We start from the raw sequence: 22,422 nt of genomic DNA, 5'->3' as shown, positions 1-22,422 counted from the left end.
TATCGCTCAAACAGCTTTAGTGTAAACCCGCTTACACAGTGTTGCATTCTCATCTTATCACTACACCAAGGTTTACTGCATAATACACTGTTTTATGGTATAGTTATAAAGGTTTAACATTGTGAGCGTCTGCGCCGCTGGTGATCTCCTCGTGGTCCCGAGCGTCCGCTACGCTATAGCGAATCATTACGTTAGTCGGCAGCCAATAGCGGGCCTGCCTGTGATCTCTTGGCCGTGAGCGAACGTGGCGCTTGAGCGTCTCGACTACGGCTAAGCGATTGTTACGCAACGTGCGTACCCTTACGGTATTCCATACGTTAATAGCGTACAGTGTTCTTAGACCTCTTAAAGGGTTTTAAGTAAGATAAATATTTAGCTTTGGCAATATATATATATATGTGTGTGTGTGTGTATATATATACATATATATATATATAGAGAGAGAGAGAGAGGTGTATATACGGTGTATATATATGTGTGTAGATATATATATATATATATATATATACACACACACACACACATACACACATACATTAGTTTTTACTAGTGATGAGCGGGTTCGGTTTCTCGGAAACCGAACCCCCCCGAACTTCACCCTTTTTACACGGGTCCGAGCCATACTCGGATTCTCCCGTATGGCTCGGGTAACCCGAGCGCGCCCGAACGTCATCATCCCGCTGTCGGATTCTCGCAAGATTCGGGTTCTATATAAGCAGCCGCGCGTCGCCGCCATTTTCACTCGTGCATTGGAAATGTTAGGGAGAGGACGTGGCTGGCGTCCTCTCCGTTATTGTTGAACTTGATTGTGCTGTGCACTATTGCTTAATTGTGGGGAGGGCTGGGGAGCAGCTGTATATAGGAGGAGTACAGTGCAGAGTTTTGCTGATCAGTGACCACCAGTTATCCGTTCTCTGCCTGAAAAAAACGCTCCATATCTGTGCTCAGTGTGCTGCATATATCTGTGCTCACACTGCTTAATTGTGGGGACTGGGGAGCAGCTGTATTATATAGCAGGAGTACAGTGCAGAGTTTTGCTGACAGTGACCACCAGTATACGTTGTCTGCCTGAAAAACACTCCATATCTGTGCTCAGTGTGCTGCTTTATTGTGGGGACTGGGGACCACCAGTATAATATTATATAGGAGGAGTACAGTGCAGAGTTTTGCTGACCAGTGACCACCAGTATATAATATATAGCATTACGGTACAGTAGGCCACTGCTGTACCTACCTCTGTGTCGTCATTAAGTATACTATCCATCTACATTCTATACCTGTGGTGCATTTTAGTTTTGCAGTTTGCTGACACAGTGACCACCAGTATACTATATATAATAGCAGTACGGTACGGAAGGCCACTGCTGTACCTACCTCTGTGTCGTCATTAAGTATACTATCCATCTACATTCTATACCTGTGGTGCATTTTAGTTTTGCAGTTTGCTGACACAGTGACCACCAGTATACTATATATAATAGCAGTACGGTACGGAAGGCCACTGCTGTACCTACCTCTGTGTCGTCATTAAGTATACTATCCATCTACATTCTATACCTGTGGTGCATTTTAGTTTTGCAGTTTGCTGACACAGTGACCACCAGTATACTATATATAGCAGTACGGAAGGCCACTGCTGTACCTACCTCTGTGTTGTCATTAAGTATACTATCCATCTACATTCTATACCTGTGGTGCATTTTAGTTTTGCAGTTTGCTGACACAGTGACCACCAGTATACTATATATAATAGCAGTACGGAAGGCCACTGCTGTACCTACCTCTGTGTCGTCATTAAGTATACTATCCATCTACATTCTATACCTGTGGTGCATTTTAGTTTTGCAGTTTGCTGACACAGTGACCACCAGTATACTATATATAATAGCAGTACGGAAGGCCACTGCTGTACCTACCTCTGTGTCGTCATTAAGTATACTATCCAGCTACATTCTATACCTGTGGTGCATTTTAGTTTTGCAGTTTGCTGACACAGTGACCACCAGTATACTATATATAATAGCAGTACGGAAGGCCACTGCTGTACCTACCTCTGTGTCGTCATTAAGTATACTATCCATCTACATTCTATACCTCTTTTTTTCTTTGCATCATGTGCTGTTTGGGGACTATTTTTTTGAAGTGCCAGCCTGCCTGACACTGCAGTGCCACTCCTAGATGGGCCAGGTGTTTGTGTCGGCCACTTGTGTCGCTTAGCTTAGTCACACAGCGACCTTGGTGCGCCTCTTTTTTTCTTTGCATCATGTGCTGTTTGGGGACTATTTTTTTGAAGTGCCATCCTGCCTGACACTGCAGTGCCACTCCTAGATGGGCCAGGTGTTTGTGTCGGCCACTTGTGTCGCTTAGCTTAGCCATCCAGCGACCTCGGTGCAAATTTTAGGACTAAAAATAATATGGTGAGGTGTCAGGTGTTCAGAATATACTGGAAATGAGTGGAAATTATGGTTATTGAGGTTAATAAAACTATGGGATCAAAATAACCCCCAAATTCTATGATTTAAGCTGTTTTTTAGGGTTTTTTTGTAAAAAAACACCTGAATCCAAAACACACCCGAATCCGACAAAAAATTTTCGGTGAGGTTTTGCCAAAACGCGTCCGATTCAAAACATGGCCGCGTAACGAATCCAAAACCAAAACACAAAACCCGAAAAAATGTCCGGTGCACATCACTAGTTTTTTACGGACCCATCATATACTGGGTCACCTCAGTCCCCACCCCCGTGCTTGGCTCCACCCCATGCAAATCCTGCGTTTGCCACTGACTCCACTCTCCCCAGTAGCTATCTAACCCCACCCCTTCTGCCCTCTTTCTTTCTCCTCAGTCCCTAGCTGACCCTACCCCATTATCCATCCCCCAGTCCCAATCTGCTCCTACCCCCACTCTCTCTTCCCAGCCCCCTCTCTCCGTATGCAGCAAGTGTGAAGTAGATCAGTATCATTAATATTAGCTGCAGCAGGGTAGGAGGCTGTAATCATCTCCCTTCAGTATTACTTTCACTTTGAGCTGTGTCAGCTTTCCAGCACATAAAGGAATCATTTTGTTTGTACGGCGGCTTCTAGTGGCTGACAGCGGACATAACAGAGGTGAGGAGCAGACTTAGCTAGTATAATATAGGATAATGATAATTTAATTAGTGTGCCTAAGCATAGGAGTTACCGTTCTCTTACATGGCCAGGTGATGTCCCTAAGCATAGGAGTTACCATTCTCTTACATTGCCAGGTGATGTGCCTAAACATAGGAGTTACCGTACTCTTACATTGCCAGGTGATGTGCCTAAGCATAGGAGTTACCATACTCTTACATTGCCAGGTGATGTGCCTATGCATAGGAGTTACCGTTCTCTTACATTGCCAGGTGATGTCCCTAAGCATAGGAGTTACCATTCTCTTTGCCAGGTGATGTGCCTAAGCATAGGAGTTACCATTCTCTTTGCCAGGTGATGTGCCTAAGCATAGGAGTTACCATTGTCCTTTGCCAGGTGATGTGCCTAAGCATAGGAGTTACCATTCTCTTTGCCAGGTGATGTGCCTAAGCATAGGAGTTACCATTCTCTTACATTGCCAGGTGATGTCCCTAAGCATAGGAGTTACCATTCTCTTTGCCAGGTGATGTGCCTAAGCATAGGAGTTACTGTTCTCTTACATTGCCAGGTGATGTGCCTAAGCATAGGCGTTACCGTTCTCTTACATTGCCAGGTGATGTGCCTAAGCATAGGAGTTACCGTTCTCTTACATTGCCAGGTGATGTGCCTAAGCATAGGAGTTACCGTTCTCTTACATTGCCAGGTGATGTGCCTAAGCATAGGAGTTACCATTCTCTTACATTGCCAGGTGATGTCCCTAAGCATAGGAGTTACCATTCTCTTACATTGCCAGGAGATGTGCCTAAGCATAGGAGTTACCATTCTCTTACATTGCCAGGTGATGTGCCTAACCATAGGAGTTACCATTCTCTTACATTGCCAGGTGATGTGCCTAAGCATAGGAGTTACCGTTCTCTTACATTGCCAGGTGATGTGCCTAAGCATAGGAGTTACCGTTCTCTTACATTGCCAGGTGATGTCCCTAAGCATAGGAGTTACCATTCTCTTTGCCAGGTGATGTGCCTAAGCATAGGAGTTACCATTCTCTTTGCCAGGTGATGTGCCTAAACATAGGAGTTACCATTGTCTTTGCCAGGTGATGTGCCTAAGCATAGGAGTTACCATTCTCTTACATTGCCAGGTGATGTCCCTAAGCATAGGAGTTACCATTCTCTTTGCCAGGTGATGTGCCTAAGCATAGGAGTTACTGTTCTCTTACATTGCCAGGTGATGTGCCTAAGCATAGGAGTTACCGTTCTCTTACATTGCCAGGTGATGTGCCTAAACATAGGAGTTACCGTTCTCTTACATTGCCAGGTGATGTCCCTAAGCATAGGAGTTACCATTCTCTTACATTGCCAGGTGATGTGCCTAAGCATAGGAGTTACCGTTCTCTTACATTGCCAGGTGATGTGCCTAAGCATAGGAGTTACCGTCCTCTTACATTGCCAGGTGATGTCCCTTAGCATAGGAGTTACCATTCTCTTTGCCAGGTGATGTGCCTAAGCATAGGAGTTAATATTCTCTTTGCCAGGTGATGTGCCTAAGCATAGGAGTTACCATTGTCTTTGCCAGGTGATGTGCCTAAGCATAGGAGTTACCATTCTCTTACATTGCCAGGTGATGTCCCTAAGCATAGGAGTTACCATTCTCTTTGCCAGGTGATGTGCCTAAGCATAGGAGTTACTGTTCTCTTACATTGCCAGGTGATGTGCCTAAGCATAGGAGTTACCGTTCTCTTACATTGCCAGGTGATGTGCCTAAGCATAGGAGTTACCATTCTCTTACATTGCCAGGTGATATGCCTAAGCATAGGAGTTACCGTTCTCTTACATTGCCAGGTGATGTGCCTAAACATAGGTGTTACCGTTCTCTTACATTGCCAGGTGATGTCCCTAAGCATAGGAGTTACCATTCTCTTACATTGCCAGGTGATGTGCCTAAGCATAGGAGTTACCGTTCTCTTACATTGCCAGGTGATGTCCCTAAGCATAGGAGTTACCATTGTCTTTGCCAGGTGATGTGCCTAAGCATAGGAGTTACCATTCTCTTTGCCAGGTGATGTGCCTAAGCATAGGAGTTACCATTCTCTTACATTGCCAGGTGATGTCCCTAAGCATAGGAGTTACCATTCTCTTACATTGCCAGGTGATGTCCCTAAGCATAGGAGTTACCATTCTCTTTGCCAGGTGATGTGCCAAAGCATAGGAGTTACTGTTCTTTGACATTGCCAGGTGATGTGCCTAAGCATAGGAGTTACCGTTCTCTTACATTGCCAGGTGATGTGCCTAAGCATAGGAGTTACCGTTCTCTTTGCCAGGTGATGTGCCTAAGCATAGGAGTTACCATTGTCTTTGCCAGGTGATGTGCCTAAGCATAGGAGTTTCCATTCTCTTACATTGCCAGGTGATGTCCCTAAGCATTGGAGTTACCATTCTCTTTGCCAGGTGATGTGCCTAAGCATAGGAGTTACTGTTCTCTTACATTGCCAGGTGATGTGCCTAAGCATAGGAGTTACCGTTCTCTTACATTGCCAGGTGATGTGCCTAAGCATAGGAGTTACCATTCTCTTACATTGCCAGGTGATATGCCTAAGCATAGGAGTTACCGTTCTCTTACATTGCCAGGTGATGTGCCTAAGCATAGGAGTTACCATTGTCTTTGCCAGGTGATGTGCCTAAGCATAGGAGTTTCCATTCTCTTACATTGCCAGGTGATGTCCCTAAGCATAGGAGTTACCATTCTCTTTGCCAGGTGATGTGCCTAAGCATAGGAGTTACCATTCTCTTTGCCAGGTGATGTGCCTAAGCATAGGAGTTACCATTGTCTTTGCCAGGTGATGTGCCTAAGCATAGGAGTTACCATTCTCTTTGCCAGGTGATGTGCCTAAGCATAGGAGTTACCATTCTCTTACATTGCCAGGTGATGTCCCTAAGAATAGGAGTTACCATTCTCTTTGCCAGGTGATGTGCCTAAGCATAGGAGTTACTGTTCTCTTACATTGCCAGGTGATGTGCCTAAGCATAGGCGTTACCGTTCTCTTACATTGCCAGGTGATGTGCCTAAGCATAGGAGTTACCGTTCTCTTACATTGCCAGGTGATGTGCCTAAGCATAGGAGTTACCGTTCTCTTACATTGCCAGGTGATGTGCCTAAGCATAGGAGTTACCATTCTCTTACATTGCCAGGTGATGTCCCTAAGCATAGGAGTTACCATTCTCTTACATTGCCAGGAGATGTGCCTAAGCATAGGAGTTACCATTCTCTTACATTGCCAGGTGATGTGCCTAACCATAGGAGTTACCATTCTCTTACATTGCCAGGTGATGTGCCTAAGCATAGGAGTTACCGTTCTCTTACATTGCCAGGTGATGTGCCTAAGCATAGGAGTTACCGTTCTCTTACATTGCCAGGTGATGTCCCTAAGCATAGGAGTTACCATTCTCTTTGCCAGGTGATGTGCCTAAGCATAGGTGACAATGCTAAATTCCTTTGTCATATAAACAACCCTTTATGAAGCTAAGAACACTGTACGCTGTTTACTTAAGAAGTACCGTAATGGTACGCTATCTGCGTAGCGATCGCTCAGCCGTAGGCGAGACGCTCAAGCGTCACGTTCGCTCACGGCCCAGTGATCACAGGACACGTTATTGGTTATGTCTAGGGGAATGATTCGCTGTAGCGTAGCATACGCTCGAGACCACGAGGAGGTCACCAGCGATGCAGACGCTTACAACACTATACCTTTATGATAAAACCTTATACCAATGAAATACACTGAATACCTTAATGTGAGTACAGGGTGTAAGTGCAACCTTGTGTAACCTGACTAACTACAAAGCTGCTTGAGCGTCACCGACGCTCAAGTGAACACTTAACACTATAGGAAATACACAGATACTGGTTTAGGTTCCAAGGCCTATTAACTGTATTATATCTAATATACTTGTAAAAGGGGATAACAGTACAAATGATACACTACAATATAACAGAGACTTCCTAACCACAGAACTAAACAATAAATACAAAAGGGCAATACTACTCTGACCTAAAAGAAATACAATACAATACTAGCCTAGTCTAGGGGAGATATGAGAGAACAGAACAGAGAGAGAGAGAGAGAGAGAGAGAGAGAGAGATGAGATGAGAGAAATTGGCTCACAGAAAGACAATGATTACGGAGAGAAACTTACGCACAAAGGGTATGATCGCCTGCGCCTCGATATCCAGCTCCCGGCTATCAGCAGATAACCGTTGATGAGAGAGTGAGAGCTGGATGTGGTCGGCCTGCCTATTTATGCCCCACACACAATGCAATCTCCTGGTCCTACAATCCCATTGTCCATTGGCCGAAGGAATTCGGCCCTGTATCATAACAAAAGGTCATAGGGTGATTCATACAGGTGGGCTGTGACGATTTCCAACAGCTCAGGTGGGTGGGAAACTGGGTTTCCCGCCGCATACCTGAGTATGTGTAATTAATAGAAATGGACATAAACTTCTTATGTCCATAACTATTCGCACGAGCGATTAATACGCTCCAAACCAACACCGGAATATTGCTAATTAAATACTCTTCCGATGGGTACCAAACACTGCTGTATGATTCCTGTTAGACCCTTCGTACGATATAAAGAGGGATTCCTCAGCTCTGGGACATTGTATTTTAACCAAACTTTCAGAATCTATCAAAGGGACCATGATCTATAAACTACATTAATTGTGAACATTTGTAACGAATGAGTCGCACGCTACGACTACATAAACTCTACCGTAAATACGCATACCGCGCCTGCGAGTGCACGTTATTGCGGGTATGCGAATCCACGGGAGAGCGCATGCACGCGCAGCGCGGACCAGTGTGCGGTGCAAATATGGCAACGTGCATTGAGACATTTTTCTGACTTTGACAGTCCACCCTTTGGCAGTCAATAATAACTGCCACAAAACATTTAAGGAGAAAAATGTAAGTCAGGGGTTAATTGATTTCCATGGTTGGGTAGGGGAGGAGAGAGGAGAAGGTGTGAAGAGGGTATGACCTAGTGAGATAGCAGAAGCATGTGTGTATGAATCCATGTTTGGGGGGTCATGTATCATCGTGCCGTACGTGTTGTAAATCAAGCTTCGAGGTATTGCGAAGTATACATTTGAATTCCTTCTTATCCTGTGGCACAGGTCTGTGGATGGGCTGTCAAACTTTACCGAGCTCATTTCGGATTTTGAACAAAATGGGGAGCACATTTTAGTTGATGATACATGAATGGGGGAGGTATGTGGTTGCTGATATCTGTGCCTGTATTCCCTATCGTCTATGTGTGTCGTTACCTGAGGGTTGTAGAGATGAAGATAAAGAACACTTACGAAAAATGCAATGATATTCTATGTCAGGGAAATGTACATCTGTCGTCGAAGTTGTTTTCGGTATCTGTTGAGAGTCGTCTTCTTTGCGCTGTTTTGCTCCTTAGGCATGAGCAACAAGCTTTGTCAGTGCCATCAGATTTACAAAAATGGTGGGCTAGCGTGAGTTTAAAAATACTAGGGAAACTGGGGATCCATGGCAAAGTTCATCAAGTGTCCATATTTAAAGTTGTCAAATCTTCTTCTTTGGTCAATCCGTTGTCTGTATACATCTCGTCTCGTCAGCTTCCTCGTCCAAGGGGGTCTTTGTATCTGGGAGAAAAGCAGAAAAACAGGTGAAAGAAACGGACCGTATAATCGCATTTTCATCACATTCTGGTTTCTATCATTGGGTCATAAATCAAATCCAGGTTAATTACAGTTTCCTCACTCCTCAAGCTCATCACTTTTGTACTTTGTTTGCACCTCATTAAAGCCTGCCCGCATCTAAATATCAATCCAATCGATATAACGACACCCAAGATACATAGTAGAAACTTTCCAACATCCATTATGACTCCTTGAGCCCAATCTCCTAAACCGGAGAACCAATTTCGCGGGTTCAACCATGACACCCAACCAGTCAGCTCATTACCTACAGCAGCAAGGGTGAGATTGTGTTTTCGACGAAATTCCCACTTTAGTTGGAGAATATCGTCCATCTTTTGGTCTATGACCTCTACCGGATCCTCGGTGCTATTTGTGATATACGTGCAACACTTTATGCCGTACTGTGTTGCCAATGTAACACAATATCCGCCTGTTACTGCTGTAAGATAATTAAGAACCATCCTATGCTGAACTAGTTCTGTTTTGTAAGCTTGAAGTTCTCTTCCAGTGTATCTAAACGTGTCATCATACATTTCAGTGATATTATCTAACAAATTGGCGAGTGCGGAAATGTATCTATAATTCATCACTCCTCGAGCGGTACGAGTGAAATCTAACGCTACCAGAACCTGAATCCCGGTGGATTCATGGATAAGATCAGAGGCCGGATGCTCTAACCTTTCTGACAGTTGTCTTTTAACTCGGTGTTCGTAATGAGTGTGAGTATAAGGAGCTTGGGCACCACGGTGTATGTCCTTCATTTTGTCATGTGTAACAGTCATCACTTCGGGCAATACTTTTCCAATATAACACAATCCTTCAGAGTTTGGGGCAAGCCACTTGTACGCCTTTCTCCCGCATATGAAATATGCATCATCGGGGAGAACATATGGGACGGAGAAGGACATGACCATGTTACAAACCTTCCAGGTGAAATCTCCTGACCCTAATTCTTCCATCTGCTTAATGCACGTATCGGTTTGTACGATATGTGCACAGTATCCTGGTGATACCTCTCCAACTCTAGTAATCCTATTTCCTAAGGTATATCGATACCGGAAAGATTTTCCTCTACTGGCTATATGGCGTACGAGCTCTGTATCTGTAGGCATTCTATCTGCTCTGTGTGAAAAGGTCATGGTAAGGTTGCTCCACGACACTTCCCAATTTCCCGGTTTTCTGGGATTGGAGATGTTAAAACATAAGAGGGACCTATCCACATGGTATTGGTGGAGCTTCAAACTAGGAGGGCTGGAGATATTAAACCTCCGGTCCACCGGTCTCCCACCACTTAGCTCAAGTACCTCCCCTAACGTTAAAGGAAATGGTACTAGCCCTGATTTGCTGTGACCCTGAGGTACTTGAGAGCATACCCAACAATCTGTTTGGTTTAACACGTTACCCACTAAGGAGTGATAGTCACTCAATGGATGCCGGTCTATATGGATATTAAAACTAGATTGGCATTTCTTTATGCATCCATCTTCAACCAGATTATCACAGAGCCTACAGATACAATTTTCTTCAGTTAACAATCCATCACAATTTCTTCTATCGGATCGTTTTCTGATACTCGCCTTTGCTTGTTGGTTTGGTTGATCTTGGAAAACTACGCCTCCATCATCATAATCGGAACCCATTCCAGAACCTCTTTCGACCTCTATGGTACTCTCGCCGGAACAGACTGCTCTGGTCAACATCATGGTTAACATCAAAATCCGGATCACAGTCTCTTGGGGCAAGTCCATCTTTGAGGAGGAAATAGAGAAGAATGAGGAGGGGAAAAAAGAAATTTTAAGGGAGAGGGGCTGGGAAGTGGAGAAAAACAATAAAAGGGAGAGGGGAGTCGACAGCTGCTTTCGATTTTCAAGGCTCAGGTGCCGCCTCAATCCTCCTGGAACAGACACTCCAGTGATACAACCTCTACCGTCTGTTCCTTATCGCGGGACTTCTCTGGATCAGCAACCTTTTTGCAGTGGGATGAATGGACCCAAGTCTCTCTCTCAGCAACCTTCAATGCTGTGGTGCTAGTCAATAAGACCTGGTATGGTCCTTCCCATCTATCAATAAGACAACCTGAGCGTAGAAAATTTCGTATCATTACATAATCCCCAGGTTCAATGTCATGACAATTACTATCTGGTAAATCAGGAATCACCAACTTCAGATTATCATTTTGATTCCTCAACTGTTTACTCATGTTAATCAAGTACTTTACAGTTACTTCATTGTTACATTTCAAATCATCCTGAGGGTTAATCATGACATGCGGTTGTCGACCAAACAAGATTTCAAAAGGAGACAGATTAAGAGGGGACCTGGGAGTGGTTCTGATGCTATACAAAACAATGGGTAAAGCTTCTGGCCACGTCAATCCTGTCTCTGCCATTACTTTACTCAATTTATTTTTAATAGTGCTGTTCACTCTTTCGACCTTCGCACTCGCCTGTGGACGGTACGGAGTGTGCAGCTTGCTATCAATACCCATCAATTTACACATTCCTTGAAAGACATCACCTGTAAAATGGGTACCCCTATCACTTTCAATGATTCTAGGGATACCATATCTACATACAAATTCCTGCACAATTTTCTTTAGCTGTAAACATAGCGGTATTTGTAGCTGCTGGAAAAGCCTCGACCCAATTCGAGAAAACATCTATACAAACAAGTACATATTTCAAATTTCGACATGGGGGTAATTGAATGAAGTCAATTTGTATTACCTGGAAAGGGCCGCCGGCAGGTGGGATATGGGATGGTTCTGTAGGTATTGCTTTTCCAATATTCTTTCTCAGACAGGTAAGGCATGACATTGCTCTTTTACTCGCATGAGAGGAGAATCCTGGGGCGCACCAGTATGCTCTTACCAATTTGCACATCCCCTCCTTGCCTAGATGAGTCAGCCCGTGAGCTGCTTCAGCCAGACATGGAAGGTATGCCCTGGGGGCCACTGGTTTACCATGTCCATCCGTCCAGAGCCCTGAGGACTCCTGGCCATATCCCTTTGCCTTCCAGACTGCTCTTTCCTGTGTGGAACACAGATTCTGCATCTCACACAACTTCTGTGTGTTGATGGTATTAAATACCATCAACTGTGTGGTGTCTGTCCGTGTGGGGGTAGCAGCTGCAAGCTTTGCGGCTTCGTCTGCTCGGCTGTTACCAAGGGATACTGGGTCTTGGCTATATGTGTGTGCTTTACATTTGATAACAGCCACTCTGTCGGGTTCCTGTATCGCTGTTAGAAGCCTTTTTATGTGAGCTGCATGCGCTATCGGTGTACCAGCTGCCGTCATGAAATTTCTGAGACGCCATAGCGCTCCGAAATCATGTACTACCCCGAACGCGTATCTAGAATCGGTGTAGATATTGGCAGACTTACCCTTAGCCAATTCACATGCTCTGGTTAGGGCGACCAGTTCAGCAACCTGGGCTGAGTGAGGTGGGCCTAGCGGTTCCGCTTCTATGGTGTCTTGGTCATCTACGACTGCGTATCCAGTACACAAGTCTCCCGAGTCTGACTGTCTGTGACAACTACCGTCCGTGTAGAACGTGAGTTCTGCATCTTCTAGTGGATTGTCACTGATGTCAGGCCTTGCGGTAAAATTTTGGGTCAAATATTCCATACAATCATGTGCATCTTCCTTTGCATTAAATCCTCCTTCCCCATCACTCTCACCTCCCACCCTTTGTGTCTGACCAGGCACACCTGGGAGAAATGTTGCAGGGTTTAATGCACTGCATCTCCTTATGGTGATGTTTACGGGGGCCATTAATGCCAATTCCCATCTTGTAAACCTTGCTGATGAGACGTGTCTGGTTTGGGCAGAATTCAATAAGGCAGATACCGCATGCGGTGTATGGATTGTGAGGTTGTGGCCTAGCACGACATCTTCGCTTTTTGTTACTAGCAATGCTATCGCCGCAACGCTACGCAAGCATGTGGGGAGGGATCGCGCTACCGTGTCTAGCTGAGCGCTGTAGTATGCAATTGGCCTGCTGGCATCACCGTGTTTTTGTGTTAGTACACCTGCTGCGCACCCAGCACTTTCTGTTCCATATAGTTCAAAGGGTTTCCCATAGTCTGGCATACCTAGTGCTGGTGCCTGCGTTAGGCACTGTTTGAGTCTCTCAAATGCTGTTTCGGATTCGTCTGTATGCGAAATCCGATCAGGTTTGTTTGAGGAGACCATTTCCTGCAAAGGTAGCGCCAATATGGAAAACCCTGGGATCCAATTACGGCAATACCCACACATTCCTAAAAACGTCCTGATCTGTTGCTGGGTTTGTGGCAGTGTCATGTCTCTAATGGCTTGGATTCTATCAGCGGTCAGGTGTCTCAGTCCTTGTGTTAGACAGTGTCCCAAATATTTTACCTTAGCTTGGCATAATTGCAACTTGTCTTTGGAGACCTTGTGACCTGTGTCTGAAAGATGAAACAGGAGCTGTTTCGTATCCTTCAGGGATGCCTCCAATGAATCAGAACACAGCAGTAGATCATCCACGTACTGTATCAATACTGATCCACTGTCTGGTTGGAAAGACTGTAAACAATCATGCAAAGCCTGAGAAAATATACTTGGACTATCTATGAAACCTTGGGATAACCGAGTCCACGTGTATTGGACTCCTCTGTATGTGAATGCAAACAAATATTGGCTGTCAGGGTGCAGAGGTACCGAAAAGAAAGCGGAGCAGAGGTCAATAACAGTGAAAAATTTGGCAGTGGGAGGAATTTGCATTAGGATGACAGCTGGATTAGGCACTACGGGGAACTGACTCTCAACTATTTTGTTAATCCCCCTTAGATCCTGCACTAGCCTGTAACCCCTCCCCCCACTCTTTTTAACAGGGAAGATGGGACTATTTGCGGTGCTGGACGTTCTTACTAGAATGCCCTGTTGTAGCAAGCGCTCTATTACGGGAAAAACTCCTAACTCCACCTCTGGCTTCAGAGGATACTGTGGGATTTTTGGAGCTATCCTACCATCTTTTACTTGCACAACTACTGGAGCTACGTTTGCCATTAATCCAGTGTCCTGTCCATCTTTTGTCCAAAGCGACTCTGGTATCTGAGATGTCATCTCTTCTACTTGGGATGGATTCCTATTTGTCATAATGGAATGTGACATTAATTTTGATGGGGAGTCTAACATGTCTCGTACTTCCTGAGCGTGATTCTCAGGAATGTCCAAGAATACACCTTCAGGAGTACAATAAATGACGCAACCCATTTTACATAGTAAGTCTCTCCCCAGGAGATTAGTTGGTGCAGATGCAGCCAGCAAAAAGGAATGCTTGGTATGCAAAGGCCCTATTGTAATCTCGGCTGGTTTGCTAACAGGGTAGTGCTGGACTACTCCTGTTACTCCCATGGCTGGAATTGTCCTACCAGTGGTTCTCATGCCCACTGTCGAATTTATCACTGACTTGGCCGCCCCTGTGTCTACAAGAAAGTTTAAAGTTTTACCAGCTACATTGATTGCAATTTCTGGTTCGCTTCCAAGACTGGCAATCAACTTAACTGGCTGCAGATTACAGGTATGGCCACACCCCTATTGGGTATGCTGACCTCCCTGAATCCCATTGGCAGCAACTACTTGTGGGGGAGTTAGCTGGGAACTACCAGAGGCATGCCAATCTCTGTTCGGGGGATATCTTTTTGTTTCCCCTGTATGTGGCTCAAAACTCCGCCTCTGTGGACCCTGCTCCCAATGTCGTGTGTTGTGTTGTTGTCTAGGGGGTTGAAAAGATCTTTGTACATTCTTTGTTCTACATTCTCGTGCAAAGTGTCCCGGTCTGTTACAAGAAAAACATGTTATTACACTTGCCTTACCCACAGGATTCGGTGGTACATACGCAGGCTGCCTTGTGGTCAGCGCCTGTATACTTACGGACATCAACTTATCACTTTGCGATTCCCTGTGCCTAGTGATGTTTCTGTCGTGATCAATAGCAGCCTCTCTCAAGCCGGACACTGACAGACCTCGCCAGCATGGTTGCGTGGTCTGAACCCTAGTCTTTAATGTTTCCTTTAAACCATCCATCAGTACAGATACTGCTACTTCTCGATGGTTTGGGTTGGTCTTAATGTCTTCTATACCAGTGTACTTTGCCATTTCTAATAGTGCCCGGTGAAAATATTCTGTTGCCGTTTCGGACTCCTTTTGCTTAATGGAAAATATTTTATTCCATTTAACAACGGCTGGGAAATACTCCTTTAGCTGTAAATTTATCCTTTTTACATTATCCTTGTTGTACACGTCTGTAAGCGGTACATCTTTATCCAATGCACAATCAGCTAAAAATTGAGTTGCGTCAACATTGGAAGGTAAACAAGCTCTTAGCAGTATCTGCCAATCCTTGTTGTTGGGTTCTACAGTGTTACCTAGATCCCTGATGTATTTTTGGCTAGCAACTAAATCCTTCCTGGGGTCAGGAAATTCGGACACTATTGTTCTTAATTCCATTCTGGAAAATGGAGTGTACATGGCTATGTTCCTTATGGGAGTGGCTCCAGACACATCTGTTTTTCCATTGGGGACTGCTATTACCCTTACAGGAGCAATTCTAACAGCCTCTTCCTGTGTAGATTCTACAGCTTGTTGTGGTACAATTGTTTCAGTGTAGTGCATGGTGCCGTACTTACCCGTTGACACGACCTCACCTATCCCTCCGCTAGGGGCTTTTACTAATCTCGTGGGTGTCGCTGTGCCTACTGTGGTCTCTGCTATGGTGGCTGCAAGAGAGAGAGCTGAAATTGTTGCTGAATCGTCTTCTTGATCACACTCCTGAGGAAGGTTCAAAACAGGGTACATCTTGCACGGGTTAATACTTGCATGAGTTATTTGGTTAACATTATTAACATTTACAGGGTTACTAAGAGTTTGTGTTTTACAACCCAGTGCGTTTCTCTCCGCAATCAACTTCTCTCCTGCAATGTATGGTGGAGGAGGAGCTGTGGCAATCAACTTCCTGACTGCCCCAGATCCTGCCGCCAGAGCCAAACCTCTCTGTATCTCACCTTCCTGGTGCCATAACTGTAAACAATCATGATGTTGAATTCGTCTCTTTGTTGATTTTACGAGACATATCCTCCTCCTTAAATTTTGTAACACTTCTGGACTAAAGCTACCTATTCTTGGGAATTTGTCCCTGTCTTGTACAGTCATTCTCTCCCATTCATCACATAAAGATTCGGTGTGAATTCCATATTTTTCACACATTACATATCGTGCCGACCCAACTGGTCGGTTCACAGAATCAACCTGAACCAGGGTTGATCGCCCCCTACCTGAGCAACTGGCCCCCATAGTCTGCAGGTGTTGCTTAGTCCTCCTTGGATCTCTGTATCAAGGTTTTCAGCAAGCCTTTACAGACAACCAAATTACTCCACAGTAGGCCGGCGGTGGCGGTTTACCGAGTACCCCACTCACTCGCCCACCTCGACCAATACGACCTGATCACACCGACGTGGTGCTGGCGTACTCGATACAGGGCCCCTATGGAACCTTCAGTTTACTGGAACATATGAGGGTTACCCGCAGGACACTTACTCTTTCCAGTAAAGTTGGGGTTGTTAGATAGTTCCTGAGTGACCAGCGAACTTCCCTTCCAAAAATAAAAAATTACACAAATCACGTCAGAATGTACAGATAGCGTTTGTGACCACTTTACTCTAATGGTATTAGGTCAGATTACTAACTACTGCACACAATAACGTGTGGTCCAATCGTTCAGTACACGAGCACTACTTGTCATGTACTGAAAGATCAATGGAATCTATGTTTCCGGCTGCGATTCCTTCAGCCAGAGCTTGTATGGCCTATATGGGTTCTGCACCAACACCCCAGGCGTTGTGCCACTGGACTTTTATAGCGGACCTTTTACCTTACGACCTCCTGGTCTTGTTACCTTATGACCTCCTGGTCTTGTTACCTTATGACCTCCTGGTCTTGTTACCTTATGACCTCCTGGTCTTGTTACCTTATGGTCCGCTATACTCTAATGCTCAAATATTATTTAACCAGGGATGCCTCCCTAGCCACCGTATATGTCACTTACACGTATGTCCCTTGACGAGTACCCGGCTTTCCTTTTGGTTCCACCTTAAAGTTATATAAACTTTTGTATACAAAACACACTCACTCAACACATGTACACTTTGTTTCTATATCTATTTCTGCGCAGAAATTGTCTTCAGGCCAAGAGTGTTACCAATTAGGAGCAGGATCTGTTAAACTAAATTTCAGATTTTCTAAAAATAGATTTGCGTTATTTACCGCTTCGCGTTATCTACCGCTGTGCGTTACTTATCGCCTTGCGCTAATTATCGCTTTGCGCTAATTCAACTTTTTCGTGACTTGAGCTACGTGAGCGTAACCGGACGCTACGTTGCGTAATGTACGCTGCGTGCGTCTGCCTTTTGGATTGCGTACGCTAGTCTTTGTTAGCGACACGTGTACGCAATGCAAAGGATCCACCGTAACACAATATATTTATTTATCAATGTAGGTGATCCCTGATCATCTACCGCAATCCACACTGACTGCCTTGTATCTCAGACAAACCGTGTGTTGTTCTATACTTTAATTATTACCTCTACTATTAAATAACAGCAAATCTCTTTTTAGCACTTTCTATCAACTATAAAATTTGGCAAACAGGAATAGTGATATACGAAAAAATGAAATACACAAGTGAAAAGAAATGCAGGTATGTATGCGTACGCAAGACAAAAGAAAAATAAACAGTTTTAAAAAGACACAAGCGTTTTGTTCTTACTTCCGGTTCCCGGATTCCTTCAGCATTCTTTATCTAAGCGAAGCAGACGCTTATCCCGTCAGCACTGTGAGACAACCTCCCACCCTTTGCTGGAGGGATAGTGTCTGCTGATCTACCTAGTGCAGATATGAGAAGGATAGGACGAGCCCGCAATTGACAATGCTAAATTCCTTTGTCATATAAACAACCCTTTATGAAGCTAAGAACACTGTACGCTGTTTACTTAAGAAGTACCGTAATGGTACGCTATCTGCGTAGCGATCGCTCAGCCGTAGGCGAGACGCTCAAGCGTCACGTTCGCTCACGGCCCAGTGATCACAGGACACGTTATTGGTTATGTCTAGGGGAATGATTCGCTGTAGCGTAGCATACGCTCGAGACCACGAGGAGGTCACCAGCGATGCAGACGCTTACAACACTATACCTTTATGATAAAACCTTATACCAATGAAATACACTGAATACCTTAATGTGAGTACAGGGTGTAAGTGCAACCTTGTGTAACCTGACTAACTACAAAGCTGCTTGAGCGTCACCGACGCTCAAGTGAACACTTAACACTATAGGAAATACACAGATACTGGTTTAGGTTCCAAGGCCTATTAACTGTATTATATCTAATATACTTGTAAAAGGGGATAACAGTACAAATGATACACTACAATATAACAGAGACTTCCTAACCACAGAACTAAACAATAAATACAAAAGGACAATACTACTCTGACCTAAAAGAAATACAATACAATACTAGCCTAGTCTAGGGGAGATATGAGAGAACAGAACAGAGAGAGAGAGAGAGAGAGAGAGAGAGAGAGAGATGAGATGAGAGAAATTGGCTCACAGAAAGACAATGATTACGGAGAGAAACTTACGCACAAAGGGTATGATCGCCTGCGCCTCGATATCCAGCTCCCGGCTATCAGCAGATAACCGTTGATGAGAGAGTGAGAGCTGGATGTGGTCGGCCTGCCTATTTATGCCCCACACACAATGCAATCTCCTGGTCCTACAATCCCATTGTCCATTGGCCGAAGGAATTCGGCCCTGTATCATAACAAAAGGTCATAGGGTGATTCATACAGGTGGGCTGTGACGATTTCCAACAGCTCAGGTGGGTGGGAAACTGGGTTTCCCGCCGCATACCTGAGTATGTGTAATTAATAGAAATGGACATAAACTTCTTATGTCCATAACTATTCGCACGAGCGATTAATACGCTCCAAACCAACACCGGAATATTGCTAATTAAATACTCTTCCGATGGGTACCAAACACTGCTGTATGATTCCTGTTAGACCCTTCGTACGATATAAAGAGGGATTCCTCAGCTCTGGGACATTGTATTTTAACCAAACTTTCAGAATCTATCAAAGGGACCATGATCTATAAACTACATTAATTGTGAACATTTGTAACGAATGAGTCGCACGCTACGACTACATAAACTCTACCGTAAATACGCATACCGCGCCTGCGAGTGCACGTTATTGCGGGTATGCGAATCCACGGGAGAGCGCATGCACGCGCAGCGCGGACCAGTGTGCGGTGCAAATATGGCAACGTGCATTGAGACATTTTTCTGACTTTGACATAGGAGTTACCATTCTCTTTGCCAGGTGATGTGCCTAAACATAGGAGTTACCATTGTCTTTGCCAGGTGATGTGCCTAAGCATAGGAGTTACCATTCTCTTACATTGCCAGGTGATGTCCCTAAGCATAGGAGTTACCATTCTCTTTGCCAGGTGATGTGCCTAAGCATAGGAGTTACTGTTCTCTTACATTGCCAGGTGATGTGCCTAAGCATAGGAGTTACCGTTCTCTTACATTGCCAGGTGATGTGCCTAAACATAGGAGTTACCGTTCTCTTACATTGCCAGGTGATGTCCCTAAGCATAGGAGTTACCATTCTCTTACATTGCCAGGTGATGTGCCTAAGCATAGGAGTTACCGTTCTCTTACATTGCCAGGTGATGTGCCTAAGCATAGGAGTTACCGTCCTCTTACATTGCCAGGTGATGTCCCTTAGCATAGGAGTTACCATTCTCTTTGCCAGGTGATGTGCCTAAGCATAGGAGTTACCATTCTCTTTGCCAGGTGATGTGCCTAAGCATAGGAGTTACCATTGTCTTTGCCAGGTGATGTGCCTAAGCATAGGAGTTACCATTCTCTTACATTGCCAGGTGATGTCCCTAAGCATAGGAGTTACCATTCTCTTTGCCAGGTGATGTGCCTAAGCATAGGAGTTACTGTTCTCTTACATTGCCAGGTGATGTGCCTAAGCATAGGAGTTACCGTTCTCTTACATTGCCAGGTGATGTGCCTAAGCATAGGAGTTACCATTCTCTTACATTGCCAGGTGATATGCCTAAGCATAGGAGTTACCGTTCTCTTACATTGCCAGGTGATGTGCCTAAACATAGGTGTTACCGTTCTCTTACATTGCCAGGTGATGTCCCTAAGCATAGGAGTTACCATTCTCTTACATTGCCAGGTGATGTGCCTAAGCATAGGAGTTACCGTTCTCTTACATTGCCAGGTGATGTCCCTAAGCATAGGAGTTACCATTGTCTTTGCCAGGTGATGTGCCTAAGCATAGGAGTTACCATTCTCTTTGCCAGGTGATGTGCCTAAGCATAGGAGTTACCATTCTCTTACATTGCCAGGTGATGTCCCTAAGCATAGGAGTTACCATTCTCTTTGCCAGGTGATGTGCCTAAGCATAGGAGTTACTGTTCTTTGACATTGCCAGGTGATGTGCCTAAGCATAGGAGTTACCGTTCTCTTACATTGCCAGGTGATGTGCCTAAGCATAGGAGTTACCGTTCTCTTTGCCAGGTGATGTGCCTAAGCATAGGAGTTACCATTGTCTTTGCCAGGTGATGTGCCTAAGCATAGGAGTTTCCATTCTCTTACATTGCCAGGTGATGTCCCTAAGCATAGGAGTTACCATTCTCTTTGCCAGGTGATGTGCCTAAGCATAGGAGTTACTGTTCTCTTACATTGCCAGGTGATGTGCCTAAGCATAGGAGTTACCGTTCTCTTACATTGCCAGGTGATGTGCCTAAGCATAGGAGTTACCATTCTCTTACATTGCCAGGTGATATGCCTAAGCATAGGAGTTACCGTTCTCTTACATTGCCAGGTGATGTCCCTAAGCATAGGAGTTACCGTTCTCTTACATTGCCAGGTGATGTGCCTAAGCATAGGAGTTACCGTTCTCTTACATTGCCAGGTGATGTCCCTAAGCATAGGAGTTACCATTCTCTTACATTGCCAGGTGATGTGCCTAAGCATAGGAGTTACCGTTCTCTTACATTGCCAGGTGATGTCCCTAAGCATAGGAGTTACCATTCTCTTTGCCAGGTGATGTGCCTAAGCATAGGAGTTACCATTCTCTTTGCCAGGTGATGTGCCTAAGCATAGGAGTTACCATTGTCTTTGCCAGGTGATGTGCCTAAGCATAGGTGTTACCATTCTCTTAAATTGCCAGGTGATGTGCCTAAGCATAGGAGTTACCGTTCTCTTACATTGCCAGGTGATGTGCCTAAGCATAGGAGTTACCGTTCTCTTACATTGCCAGGTGATGTCCCTAAGCATAGGAGTTACCATTCTCTTTGCCAGGTGATGTGCCTAAGCATAGGAGTTACCATTCTCTTTGCCAGGTGATGTCCCTAAGCATAGGAGTTACCATTCTCTTTGCCAGGTGATGTGCCTAAGCATAGGAGTTACCATTCTCTTACATTGCCAGGTGATGTCCCTAAGCATAGGAGTTACCATTCTCTTTGCCAGGTGATGTGCCTAAGCATAGGAGTTACTGTTCTCTTACATTGCCAGGTGATGTGCCTAAGCATAGGAGTTACCGTTCTCTTACATTGCCAGGTGATGTGCCTAAGCATAGGAGTTACCGTTCTCTTTGCCAGGTGATGTGCCTAAGCATAGGAGTTACCATTGTCTTTGCCAGGTGATGGGCCTAAGCATAGGAGTTACCATTCTCTTACATTGCCAGGTGATGTCCCTAAGCATAGGAGTTACCATTCTCTTTGCCAGGTGATGTGCCTAAGCATAGGAGTTACTGTGCTCTTACATTGCCAGGTGATGTGCCTAAGTATATGAGTTACCGTTCTCTTACATTGCCAGGTGATGTGCCTAAGCATAGGAGTTACCATTCTCTTACATTGCCAGGTAATATGCCTAAGCATAGGAGTTACCGTTCTCTTACATTGCCAGGTGATGTGCCTAAGCATAGGAGTTACCGTTCTCTTACATTGCCAGGTGATGTCCCTAAGCATAGGAGTTACCGTTCTCTTACATTGCCAGGTGATGTGCCTAAGCATAAGAGTTACTGTTCTCTTACATTGCCAGGTGATGTCCCTAAGCATAGGAGTTACCATTCTCTTACATTGCCAGGTGATGTGCCTAAGCATAGGAGTTACCGTTCTCTTACATTGCCAGGTGATGTCCCTAAGCATAGGAGTTACCATTCTCTTTGCCAGGTGATGTGCCTAAGCATAGGAGTTACCATACTCTTTGCCAGGTGATGTGCCTAAGCATAGGAGTTACCATTGTCTTTGCCAGGTGATGTGCCTAAGTATAGGAGTTACCATTCTCTTACATTGCCAGGTGATGTGCCTAAGCATAGGAGTTACCGTTCTCTTACATTGCCAGGTGATGTGCCTAAGCATAGGAGTTACCGTTCTCTTACATTGCCAGGTGATGTCCCTAAGCATAGGAGTTACCATTCTCTTTGCCAGGTGATGTGCCTAAGCATAGGAGTTACCATTCTCTTTGCCAGGTGATGTGC

Source organism: Pseudophryne corroboree, chromosome 1, assembly GCF_028390025.1.
Source record: "Pseudophryne corroboree isolate aPseCor3 chromosome 1, aPseCor3.hap2, whole genome shotgun sequence".
Lineage (NCBI taxonomy): Eukaryota > Metazoa > Chordata > Amphibia > Anura > Myobatrachidae > Pseudophryne > Pseudophryne corroboree.
Note: the sequence above shows the minus strand (reverse complement) of the source record.